This window comes from Prionailurus viverrinus, chromosome F1 (assembly GCF_022837055.1).
Source record: "Prionailurus viverrinus isolate Anna chromosome F1, UM_Priviv_1.0, whole genome shotgun sequence".
NCBI lineage: Eukaryota > Metazoa > Chordata > Mammalia > Carnivora > Felidae > Prionailurus > Prionailurus viverrinus.
The window spans coordinates 56,088,580-56,101,665 of NC_062577.1; the positions used below are offsets into that span (position 1 = coordinate 56,088,580).

At 47.3% G+C, this 13,086-nt stretch overlaps 1 non-coding gene across 1 annotated transcript; it reads right to left on the reverse strand.

Annotated features, from left to right (window-relative positions):
* Positions 1-6,136: 6,136 nt before the first annotated feature.
* Positions 6,137-6,221, reverse strand: TRNAL-UAG (transfer RNA leucine (anticodon UAG)). The gene has a single exon. It is a non-coding gene; the product is annotated as a tRNA-Leu (tRNA).
* Between the last annotated feature and the right edge of the window lie 6,865 nt (positions 6,222-13,086).

Consider the following 13,086-nt stretch of genomic DNA (forward strand, 5'->3'; position numbering starts at 1 on the left):
AAAGTGAGGCTGCGGGAACGAGACAGGCAAGAGTTTGGGAGCTCCCGCCCTCAAAAGCGGAGACAAGGCAAAGAAACTGTTGCCCACCGGGTTTCCCTGGCTTGAATCCCGCCATAGCCCCAGGAAGCCCAGTTCTTGTCGGGCCTCAGGGAAGAGTCTAAGCAAGACCCCCGAAAAGAGCAGGGTGGTACCACAACTGTTGAGGGCTCCGTGGAGGGTGCTCATTGACATGCCCCACTAGATAAGAAGTAGAAACGCGACCCGAACCTTCCGGACACCAAGTCCTGGCTGACCTTTCCGAAATCGGCCCTTCCCTTCTCCGCCCACATCTAGAGAGGTCGTGAACTTCTCGTGATCAGATTCGGCAGCCACAGGACAACGTTGAAAGGGACCTCTTAGAAGAATCTTAATCTTTCTACTTCCGGTGTGTCCGGAGCTCTCACTGGACTCTGAGCCTCGGTTCCTTGTGTACGATGCAAAAAAAATATCGATTCTACCCTCCCCACGGGCGTGATGGTATGTTCCAAACTACAAAGCAGAATAGAAGAAAAATGAATTATTATTGTTGCCGTCATTATGTGTGCAGTAATAAAAACCGATTTCTTGGGATTTTTTGGAATTTCCAAATTTGGAAGTGATCTTAGAGTTCAGCTGGTCCATTTGTCCTCCGATTCCAATCTCTTTGATTATGTCTTTGTTTGTCTTTTGTTTTTAAAGCATATTTATTTATTTTGAGAGAGAGAGCAGGACAGGGGCAGAGAGAGGGAGAGAGAGAGAATCCCAAGCGGGCTCCGCACTGCCAGTGCAGAGCCCGAAGCAGGGATCGAACTCACAAACTCTGAGGTCATGACCTGGGCCGGAGCCAGATGGTTAACCAACTGAGCCATCCAGACAGCCCTCTTTGATTATTTCTTTCTGAGGTGATTGCCCACTCTTTCCTTTAGACTTAAGTCAGATTTATCACCTTTCAAGGACACCTGCACTGTGTTTGGACAGCTCTAATGTTTTGTGACTTAACGATCGAGTTGAATAAGAATCTTTAACCTCTATTCTTGAGTACTACTTCTGCCTTCTAAAACCTCAGTCCCTTTTCCAACATGGTAGCCCTTAACCTGTTTGCACAGAACTCTTGCCTTACTCTTAAATCTTCTCTTTCTCCAGCTGAAGAGCCTGTATTCAAACGTTCTTCAAGTCACATGGCTTTGGACATCCTCGTCATTCTAACTGGTCGGTTCTAAGTATTTCTGTTTTCTGTTTCTTTCTTAAAATGTGCTTCCCCGAGCTGAGTATCCAGGGAGGGTGTGATCAGTGAGCCCTAAAAAAAAAAAAACCCCAGCCGGGTTTACTTACCTTTCTCTCAAGTCTTCAGCTCGCTTTTCAGCACAGATGAAATGCTTTCCTTTGGGTCACTTACTTCCAACCTAAACTATGCTCTTTTATTAAAGTCTCTGAAGGTTTTCATCCAGGTCTTTTTATCTCTGTTATTCCTATACTCATACACAGGACAGTGAGTACTTTGTAGAAACTGAACGGAAAGGATGAGCAGGAAAGTGGGCATGTTTGACCTCAAGGAGGGAAGACGGGGGAGAACAGAAGGCAAATCCATGAAAAATGGACCTCCAGAAAAGAGGCTACACGTGTTCGATGTTGATGTAAAGAGTCAAACTGTGACGGGTCAGGGCCACTTCCTGGGGGAGGCTCCAGATCTTGGTCACAGTGGTAGAGAGCATAGGATTTGGAACAGAACAAATCTGGGTTCCAGTCCTGACTTAGCAACGTCCAGGGTCAGTGGACATAAGCAATTTTCTGCATCCCTTCACAGCCGCCACCTCTCCCTCGACAAAACGAGACTGATATTATTAACCTCGTCAGGTCTTTTTCGGGACGAAATGGGATAAGGTTAAACCTGAGGGCTCCCCTTCGGGAAGCATTCAACGGGCCATGCCCCAGGACTCTGTGTCCTGGGGTCTTTTCTCTATAATCACACACTGGCTTGTTCTACTTCTACTCCACAAAAAAACTTCTGCATGGCACGTGAGGTTCATGTTCAGAAATATCCGCTCCCTCCCCACGACTCCCATGGGAAGGACAGAATGACCTTCTCCGTCGATGGTGCACTTGGCTACGTGAGTTGTTTTGGCCAATGGCCTGCCATCAGCCATGACGCAGTAGCGTCTTGAAAAGTGTTTTCTTGCTTGAGCTTATACTCTTGAGCCTCTACCATTCCCATGAGGGGAATGTGCCCAGGACAGACAGTCTATCCAGGAGGACGACAGAAGTCACGGGGAGCGGAGCTGAATCACCGCAGCCGGGGCCACCCCGGAGCAGTGGCCCGCCAGCTGCCCCCAAGCAGCTGCAGACGCATGAGTGAGCCCAGTGGGCACCAATAGTACCGGGCTGGAAACCAGCACACTTATCAGCTGCATATATGCATTTTTGCATGTTCCCGAGTTTTCTGGGGCTGTTTCATAGGCAGTAACCCTGTGGCCGCAGTTACCTGAAATTACCAGTAAACTAAGATAGAAATGGCTGACAAGGTTTCACGTTTCCTTCGGCGGAAAGACACGGGAAGCCAACACTTTGAGCTGTTCAATAAATATTTGAGTGAGTCCTATATGCCAGGTGCCCGAGGGTAGCTAATTTTCCGTTGCCCGGGGGGCTCTTCTCCGAAGGAGCCTACGCAAACAGCATAGAATCGTTCCAGAACCCAAGACCCTTGTCTCAAAGTTACTCCACTCAAAGCACAACATGAGCTGCTACACACGCAGGATCTGTGTCAGTTCTTCCACTTTCTTCTCTGGGCATCTCTCTGCCTTGTGGACCCTGGGCATCCCTTTGGTCCCCCAGTTCCCAGGGCTGGGCGTCCTGGAAACTCCCCGTAATGCTGGATGAAGACGTCGGATTTTATTAGATGGAAAGCTCTCCCCCTCCTGTCTCAATAAAGTGCTCCAGACTCCGCTCCCTGTCTTTTCCGTGTGCTTAGGCTGCTGTTGCACGTAAGGCAGAAGCTAATAAGGACTTGCTTCCCCTTCGCTGTGGTTCCCTCCAGACGAGGCTGGTGGCTGGGGGTGCAGCAAGCCTTCGTTCTGGTTCTGGAAGCCTGGGGCTCTGGCTGCACAGAAGAGGGCGCTCTTGTGTAAAGCTGTGGCCGGCTTCCCGACAGGAGGGGAAGTTTCCTTGTTTTCCTCCTGAGTAGATGATTCATCGCTGATGAGAGGTGGTAAGTGTAGTCTGTATTAGTGCGCACGGATTCTGCAACAACAGATAAAAACCCCAAACTGCAAAAATGTCAGGGAACTCATTGCGGTGTGGAGGCTGCCCATCCGTTGCTTCTGCTGTTCGGATAGGACCCGGCCAACTTTTATCTGCACCCTCCCCTTTGGCTCTGGCTGCCAGGCTCCCTAAATGAACACTCTCAAGGAACAGAGGCAAAAATAGTGGCATTCCTTTTAGATTAAAAAAAAAAAATTTACGTCATTTATTTATTTTGACAGAAAGAGAGAGGGAGAGACAGAGACAGAGACACAGAGAGAGAGAGAGAGAGCGAGAGAATCCCAAGGAGGCTCCACACTGTCATCACAGAGCCCAACGCGGGGCTCTATCCCACGACCCCAGGATCATGACCTGAGCCTACATCAAGAGTCAGAGGCTCAATTGACTGAGTCACCCAGGTGCCCCACCCCTTTAGATTTTTAAAATTGCTTTTACCATTGGGGAAATAGCTATTTATCTATTAATTCATGTGTCATACAAATATTTATTGAGGGTGAGTTATTTTGCTTTCTAATGCGTTAGGGGCAGAAATTAAAGCTCCTTTCCTACCCACCAGGCCCAAGCAATCTGGTTCCTCCTTCCCTTTCTCTGAAAGAATCTCGAGTTAAGTGCCGTCTTCTTGGCTCTTTTCAGCCTCAGGCTTTTGCTTTCATATTCCATTTTATTAGAACTATTTCTTTTCTGGCTCTTATTATGCCCATTTTTTCATCATTCTCCAGAGCTCAGCACAACTGTCATATTTTCAGAGAGTTTCCCTAAGCCTGAATATTAGTCATGGCTCTTCAGAGAGCCAATCAGAGATACAGAGATATATAGATATAAATTTATTATAAGGAGTTGGCTCCTGTGTTTATGGAGGCTGAGGCATCCAAGATGTCTGTAGTCGGCAAGCCAGCGACCCAGGAAAGCTGACAGTGTAAGTTCCAGTTGGAGCCTGAGTCCAAAGGCAGGGGAAGACTGATGTCCTCACTGAAAGGCAATCTTTCAGAGAGAGAGCCTTTTTGTTCTTTTCAGGCCTTCAACTGATTGGATGAGGCCCATCCACACTGGGGAGGGCAATCTGCTTTACTCAGTTTACTGCTTCAAATGTTAATCTCACCCAGAAACACCCACATAAACACACCCAGAAAAATGTTTAACCAAATATCTGGACACCCCTGGGGCTCAGTCAAGTTGACACATAAAATCAATCATCAAGGTCTACTTCTAAATTGCCCTCCTTAATTGCTATTGCCTCGTCCCCTTTAGCTTCCTCCCTGTGTTTATCACAATGGGCACATGTCTCGTTTGTTTATGTGTCCAATTTCCTGTCTGTTTCTCTTCCTACAGTGTGAGCTCCTCAAAGACAGCGATAGACTTTCGTGTTTATTTCTTTGTCCCCTGGGCCCTGAAGAGTCCAAGGTACCCAATAACCCTGAATATGTATTTCTGAATGAATACATACAATTAAAAAAAATTAGAGAATCGTACAGTGAGATAAAAAGGAGCAAAAAAGGAATATTAACAGAATGCTATGAGCATATGGAAAAGCGGGAGCCTAATTCTTTTTTTTAATATTGATTTATTTTTGAGAGAGAGAGAGAGCGAGAACGTGCTCATGCAGGAGGGGCAGGGAGAGAGGGAGACACAGAATCCAAAGCAGGTTCCAGACTCCAACCTGTCAGCACAGAGCCCAGCGCGGGGCTGGAACTCGCGAGCGGTGGCATCATGACCTGAGCCGAAGTCGGACGCTCAACCGAATGAGCCACCCGGGCCCCAGCAGGAGCCTAACTCTTTGTGGAAGAGTCAGGAAAGGCTGTAGAATGAGGAGACTTTTGAGCTGGGTCCTGAAACCTGATGAGGGGCCAAGCAGGCAGCAGGGGAGGAAGCGACTCGAAGAGAGATTTGCACAACAGGCCAGACAGCGTGTGTCCCTGCAAGGGCCCGAGAGCATCAACATATTCCAGGAATGGGAAGACAGTCGGGGTTTCAGAGCAGACTGGCCGGGGTCTTTATGCTGCCGCAGGACCCAGGTGTGACGAGGCAGGACCTGGGAGGCCAGCGGAGGCTGGAGTTTTGCACGAGGCTGTTCAAAACCTGCTTTGCGTTCCACACAACATTATTCCTCTACTTCACTCTGGAGGCAGAGCACCTGATGTGTGGGAAGGGGGGAAACCGATGCCCAGGTACCAGTTACAGCCATTGGATGAGACAAGACAAGATCGGAGAGCAGCAGGTGGCCTGAGGCTTCAAGGCTTCGACGGGCGCTAGAGTTCCCGACAGGTCACCCTGGGTTTGGGAGTCGGTCAGGCGAACCTGTGGCATTGGGTCAGGCCCTGAGGGTCCAGGGCGACATCCAGCACGAGACAGCCTCGTGATTCGAGAGATGGCTTGGCGTTGTGAGGACATGAGAAGGGGAGGTGGGCACAGAGCATCATTGGGGTCAGGAGCAGAGAGACTGCCACGGGAGCAAGAGGAGGTGTGGGGAACACACCAGGTGGCAGGTGGGGGCCACCCCATTGGCTGTGGGCTTAGCTTTAAGGGACAGGTTGAACGGGCCGAGCAGGTTCCAGCCGAATGAAAGAGGAGACAGGAAATTGGAGATACTTCTGAGGTAGACTTTATAAGACCTGGTAAGCAGGTAGATTTAATGGGGTGAAAAACCACAAAAAAATTGAGAATGGCTTCCCTGGACACTGGAAGGAGAGGCTGGAGGAATAACAGATTATGGAGAAATATTTGAGGAAGACCATTTATTCTTTTTTTTTTTTATTTTTAATGTTTATTTTTGAGAGGCAGAGACAGAGTGTGAGCAGGAGAGGGGCAGAGAGAGAGGGAGACACAGAATCTGAAGCAGGCTCCAGGCTCCCAGCTGTCAGCACAGAGCCCGACGCGGGGCTCGAACCCATGAACCGCGAGATCGTGACCTGAGCCTAAGTCAGACGCTCAACCGACTGAGCCACCCAGGCGCCCCCCGAGACCATTTCTTCTAAGTAGAATGATTCAATCTGCTGCTTCACCAGAAGGCCCTTCAGTCAGCCCCTCAATATTTAGGTGGTAGGAATCGTCCTAAGAACATTACTCAACAAAATAGGTCCATAGGGAAAAGATTTATTTCTCAGGTGGAAACTGTTTAGATTCCAGAACATCTGTCGTCTTAAGAGCAGGCACCGGAGAATTCACCCCTGTGACCATCATCTTCTCATTGGTATTATTGTCCTGTCCATCCAAAGCAATGGCCACTCTGACTGACTGAGCACTTATTATCATAATAACCACTGTTTATTGAGCACGTACTATGTCCCCGGATCCCTCGGAGTCTTCTCCACATGTTAACTCAGACTCCCCCCGACACACCTAAGTGAAATAGGCACATCACTATCCACATGTTACAGAGGGAGAAACTGAAGCACGTTGAGGAAAGTGTCCTGCCCTGGGGAAGTGAAGCTCTCAGACCCTGTGGACATATCCTGTGTATTAGTATCCTTAGTGTCCCTAACGCATCGGAGCATCATGATTATTCCGTTTTTACAGGACCAAGGAACACAAGGGGTGAGGTTACATCAATTTCCCCAAACCCTCCAGCCCACAAACACCGGAGTGGGTATTTAAGCGACCACGTTTAAGCCCGGCCACAGAGAGAGTGTTCCGTGTAAGCGCCTGACAATTAGCTTTATTGATTGTAACCTAAGTGCCCGAGATTAAGCTTTTGATTGCCGTGGCGTGGCATCCATTTCAAAGACATCTGTTTCTCAAATAAGCATGTTGCGAGCCCGCAAGTGGATGCAGGGCCAGGGAGTCCCTTTTAGGGAGCCCTGGGAAACCTAGACAGCGGACTACTCCCTTTCCCTTTTCTTGCCTCAATGCCTACTGTTGGGTTTTAAATTTACCAATAAAAGAATCCGTGAAACCCTACGCACCCCACCCTTGACCCCGGATGAAAGCAGAACCCCAGATCTGCACTCACCCTCTGTCTCTTTCTACCCACAACCATCCCGCATGGCCCTGGGCATGCCGTGTACCTTCTGTCACTGACCAGTAATAAACCTTGTTTTTGCAAAGTTCCCTGATGGCTGTTGCCGAGTCTTGCAATCATGATAAGAATCGCAAGGGTTTGTCTGGCCGTAAAAGTGGCGAATATTTATTGAACACACACAACGTGAAGTGCCTTCCACTGCCGTCTCCTGCAAAAGTTTTTGGCCTTCCCATGCCGCAGATGAAACCTTGTGGAGAAAGTCATTTGCCCAAGGTCACACGGCGGGTCAAATGACAGAGCCAGGATGCAAACCTAGGTCTGACGCTTGGGTTTCTTTCACATGTGGAAAAGACCCCCCTCTGCATCGGCTCTCAAATGTCACTTCCTTTCACGTTCATTCTCAGCTTCTCTATCTAAGGGGAGGGTTTGAAAACATCTCTCCCCCTTACCTCCTTCCACATGCTTCCGGCTCTCATTCTGCCTAAAGTTAGACCCAACACATCTCTCTGTTGGATCTGGAGGCACCATCAGGCTGGTAGGTAACACCTGGGTAGCACACAGCAGAAGCCTCATAAAGAGGGAGACCAGATTCCAAGGCTTTCCCCCCAGCACCACCAGAAATCATTTTCACCAGGCATTTATTTTTATCATCTAGGAAAAGAAATTGACAAAAGAGTAGCTTCTTACCACCCTAACCCAGAACATACTTCCTCTGTCTGTTAACTGTACTTTCTGTCCTATCCTGCAAACTCACTTTCCCTCCACGTAAGAACAGGGTGAGGATCATCAGTGGGGCTGAACCACCCTCCAGTTCATCAGCGTCTACCCCCAGGGCTCCCCCCCCCCCCCCCCGAACATTCCATTATTGCCGCTGTCTGACCGGTTGACCAGGGTGAGGTGAGTGATTGCTTAAGGAGTTATTTTTGAGCTCAGGGACTAACACGGATTTAAGCGCTAGATTTCTGTCTCCTTAGGCTCATAACCTCTGCCCCTTCCTGTGGATGAACTTGATGCATCTGGAATGGAGAGACTGGCGTATCAGACCGCAGACAGTGTTTATATTGGAGCTGTATAAAATACGCTGTAGCAGTCGCTGGCTTCCTAGTGAATTGTGCTGTATGTGTACTTTGATTTGTAATAAAGGGAGCAAAGTGAGGGCCGCTGTTACTCCCTGTCACTCTTCTGGAGGCTATTGTGGTAGCCTTCATTTAGATTAGAAAGGGAATAAGATTCGTGCTCAGGTGTTCATTTATATGTCCCTGGGTCTTAATTTATAAAAGTGACCGAGTGAGGACACGAAAGGAGAATGTATTACTTACAGTTCCGAAGGGAAGGAGGCATGCCGGGCCACACCATGCAGGGCCCAATGGGGAGGCACCAGGTTTGATCAGGAGGCAGAAGCATGGGTGAGAGGAAGGCATAGGCCATGGCCTTTACTGGGATTTTCATGAGAAAGTCAAGGCAGGGCAGAGGAAACAGCTTAGAATTGACTAGTTTGAATCATTCCAGCAGGCTTTGGGGCCTAGAGGCTGTTCCTGGCTGTTTGGTGCCTGGCCCTACGTTGATTGAGGGTGGGAAAATATTGGCTTGATGTGTGACAGTTTGATAGAGCAGACAGTTGGGGATATGGGTGGAGGGTTTATAATTTTCGTGTGCCTGCAAAAGCTGGTTCACAGCTTTGGCCATTAGTTTGGTTCTCTGATTAACGGGTGCCAAATAGACAGATACAGAATCTAAGGACACAGAGCCCTGCTGCGGGAAAATGCTGGAGCAAACTTCTTGCCTTTCCTTCCAACCCATCCTCATTTCCCCTCCCTCCCGCCGGCCGGCAAGACGGATGGGTGAGTAGTTCGTTGTCGGTTGGGGCCTCTGTTAGTGTTCATTTCAAGCTGTGGTTGCATAGGTCTAGAGCTTTGGCATATGTCTTCACGGCCAACGTCTAGTTTGCCCCACCGTCCTACCCCAGGACTGGGGCTCTCCTGGGCCCTGCCAGGGCCCCCCGGCTTTAGTGGTCACAACCAGACGGGACATGTTCATGAGCTGTGGACTCAATGCTTTCAGTGTAGGGAGTGTGGAGACCAAACGGGAGTCCTGATGCCATCGTTCTGAGAAGTTGTGATTTGCAAGAGAGGAGAGAGACAAGCAGATTTTACCAGGAGTCTTCAAAACAGCAGTGGTTATGGAAGTGTGCTCAGGACGGGAGATGGGCTGCTTATTGGGGGAGCAGTCAGAATGCAGGGATGAATCCAGGGTGGCAAGCAGCCACAGTCCCAGTTCTCCCCCCGCCACTATGACCCCAGATATGTCTACTGTGACAATTTGAAAGAGTCAGAGTTGATATTCTTAAGCTGTATGTTAGCAGCAAATGTGAATGTCTACAGTATGATGAAGGTTTGTAAGAGCTCCTGTGATAAAATACATACAAATGTGGAAAAGAATTTGTAGAGGAAAAATGTACTTGGTGATGGGCTTATTCCTCATTCTTAGGAAGGAAGAAGATGGCTGAAAACACTTTTAGACTAAACCCCATTAGAAAAATACATCTACGTCCTTTTAAATTTGTTAATTTCTCCTTTTGTGTTCCTACCACTGGAAGGGTAAAGTCACTTTGAGGGACAGCCCTCCCCCGACCCTGTGTATGTATTTAATGTGATTGCATCGCCTCATTTCTCAGTTTCTTTTATTTGCCGGGGTAGAGAATTTTCAAGCTTTTGTGTAAAAAATGTGTATGTGCTTCGAGAGAAAAGACAGAGTCTAAAGTTAATGAATTGAGAAATCAAGATGATGACCAAAGAGCTAACCGTTCATGTCAAAGGGTTTTTTTTTAAAAAGTAGATTGGGGTGGGGGGCATAGATGGCAGAAATTTTAGCTTTTATTCAATACCATGATTCCATATTGAATTTTTAACCGTGTGTTTGTATTATTTTATAATTGAGAGTAAGGGAGAGAGAGAGAGAGAAAGTGTGCAAGTGTGGGAGAGAGTGATAACAGACATGTCAGTAGGTATTTAGAACAGTGGAAAAGGGGTCCTGCTGAATGGAACAAGGTACCAGTGATGCTGTGATGCTGATTATGTAGACCTTCTGCTTGATCTCAGAGTGGGTTTTCAATCTCTGCGCACAGGTTTCGTCAGCAGTAAAATGGAAACAAACACTGTGTCTTCCTTCTGTAGTTTGTCTCCATCCGTATGCTACAATAAGTCTGAAGAGATTATGTATGGCAATTGCAGAAAAAATGATTAATATAGAAATGGGTGGGATGAATATAACATGGGGAATGTAGCGTAATGCAATGCTTTTTTAACTTCTTATATGTGTGTCGCCTTAGCAAAGCCATCTACTAAAACAGCTATAAGATTAAATGAAACCACATAGCCATCTCGGAAGGCACAGCTTTATAAATGAAGATATCGTTGGTCTTTCAGATTAGAGAACTCGATTCCTGAAATTCATGAATTATACTATAGATACTACATTTTCCTCGGGTGGGGGGATTCTATAACATTTCTCAGAGGTTTCAGAAACACAGGAATTTTGCTAAGTTTTGGAAACAAGATAGAATCACAGAATCTCAAGGTCGGGGAATAGGTGCATTATCTAGCCCAACCCACCCGTGGCTCAACCTGAGTCTTACTGTGAGTCTGGGGACACTTGTATCCTCGTTACAACATTATAATAGTCAAGCTTGATGTGGACACTTTCCATGATAGAGACTCAGGCTGAGCCAGGGATCCTACTCCTTTCTCATGAAATGGATTGTTAGAAAAAGAAACTGGAAGGTAATGTTGTTTCTTGGCCTACCAATTCCTGCCCACCCTTCTTGCTATAAGGCTTCTTCCTACCCTGAACTTGTCCACCTCAGGGCTCCTGGTTCTATGTGCCTTCCTGATATGTCACCGTCTGTCTTGCTATGGAAATCTGCTTCTCTGTGGATTTTATCTGACTCTCTAAGAAAGAAGTTTCCTGCTTGAATGTGTCACTCTCCTGTATAGAATCTCCACTTTGGGAAGAACATTAGCTCTAGCCATCCCGCTAGAGCTCTGACTAGCCTGTAGATGGTGATCAGGTGTCGTTTGGGGTGGTGGGGCCGTTTTTTTAGACGTGGAAGCCCGTGTGTCTAAACTGCTCAGAGAGAGACTGCGGAGAGGGCAGGTATCCTGAGGCTTCCCAGAAGGGAACATCGCAACTGATAGATACCCTAGGGACACTGCTATCCTCACCACGACATCACAATAGTCAAGCTTGATATGAACACTTTCCCAAATGGAGAATTTGGCCTCACGACTGCAACACAGAGACCCTGCCTGAGGTTCCAGCCAGCCCGCTCACCCCGTGCACTTCAGACTTTCCAGTTCTATGACCCCATGAGTTGATTCTTTAAGATCTCTTTCTCTCTCCATTCACACACACACACACACACACACACACACACACACACCTACCTACAAACCCCATGTATCATTAGACCATTAGGAGCCTCTAATGACTGACTGGTTCTACAAATCGAGACCAAATCTTCTAGCTTCTTCTAGCTTCTACCTGCTGTGCACCATGTCTTTCCCTTCCACCTATAAAATATGATTGGTTCCACTTCGGACAGTTGCTCACCCAATCAAGAAATCCAGCAGAGAGATTAAAACCATTTCAAGTCATCTAGACAAATATCTGACCTTCAAGGTCCTAGGCTGTGCCCCCCCCCCCCCACCTCGAAACTACCACGGAACAAAACAATGAAGGGTCTAGTGTCAAGGTCAAGAGCAAAGGATTGGTGATCGACTTGAATCTGGGTTTCGATCTCCCCTTGAATCTGGGTTTCGATCAAGGCTTGTGGCCTTGAGCAAGTTGCCCAACTATTCTGACCTTCTGTTTCCTTACCTGTGAAGTAAGATAAAAAATACCAACCTGGCGGGGCTGCCGAAAGGATTCGGCAAGACCGAGTGTGTGAGGCGCTTAGCACAGTGCCTGCTACATGGTGGGCGAGTGGCACAGGGTAACTACCGTTACTCTGGTAGAGATGGTGGGTGAGATTTCATCATCTTGTGCTCTCTCTACAATGCTGCCGACAGTCTTTTGTCTCCAGCAACTCAAGCAGTGTGGATGGGTCTTCCTTGAGTAAATGCAAGAAGGGGAATAATAGTTCTCCTCTCCCTCTCCTACCCCAGTCCCCCAACCCCAGTTCTTTGGTTATTTCCTGTAAGCCTCTTCTTAAGCATCAGCTTCTGTCGGACATTCTTCATGGACCCTCTTGGGCTGGGCTGGTGCCTCTTACTGATGAATCTATAATGCTTTGTGTACAGCTATATTATGTCCTTGCTAGACTGTTTGTAATTGTTTGTTTATATGAGAAGCTTTGGCAGGATTGTAATTAATTCATCTATATATCTTTATCATTGGTAGAGTGGCTGGAACATCCTAAGTGCCCAAAAATGTTTCGCTCAGTGAATGCATGGATGAATGAATGAATGTCCCAACCATTTTTACCCAACAGATTATCTTTCTGAAACAAATTAATTTCTACCCTTGGTTCCTATGCACTAGACTAGAATGTTTAAAGTTGCTTTCATCGGTTAATGGGTTGTGGTGTTTTGAGAACTAATTTGCTTTATCTGCATTTAAAAAAAAAATCATCTCCAGAGATATATTTCTGACTTTGGACATTGGTTATTCAACCACCCTCCTTGCTCTGAATGATCTTCAGCATCTCTTTGCGATTTCTGAATGTGCTGGTAAGCCCATCCACACAGTTGGCATAAAAAACATTGTGTCTGTTCATACAACTGGCTCAGTGAACAAGAATGAGAAATTGAGTTATTTATTCAATGAGTCAGGCCTTGATTACCAAATTGGAATTTACCTCT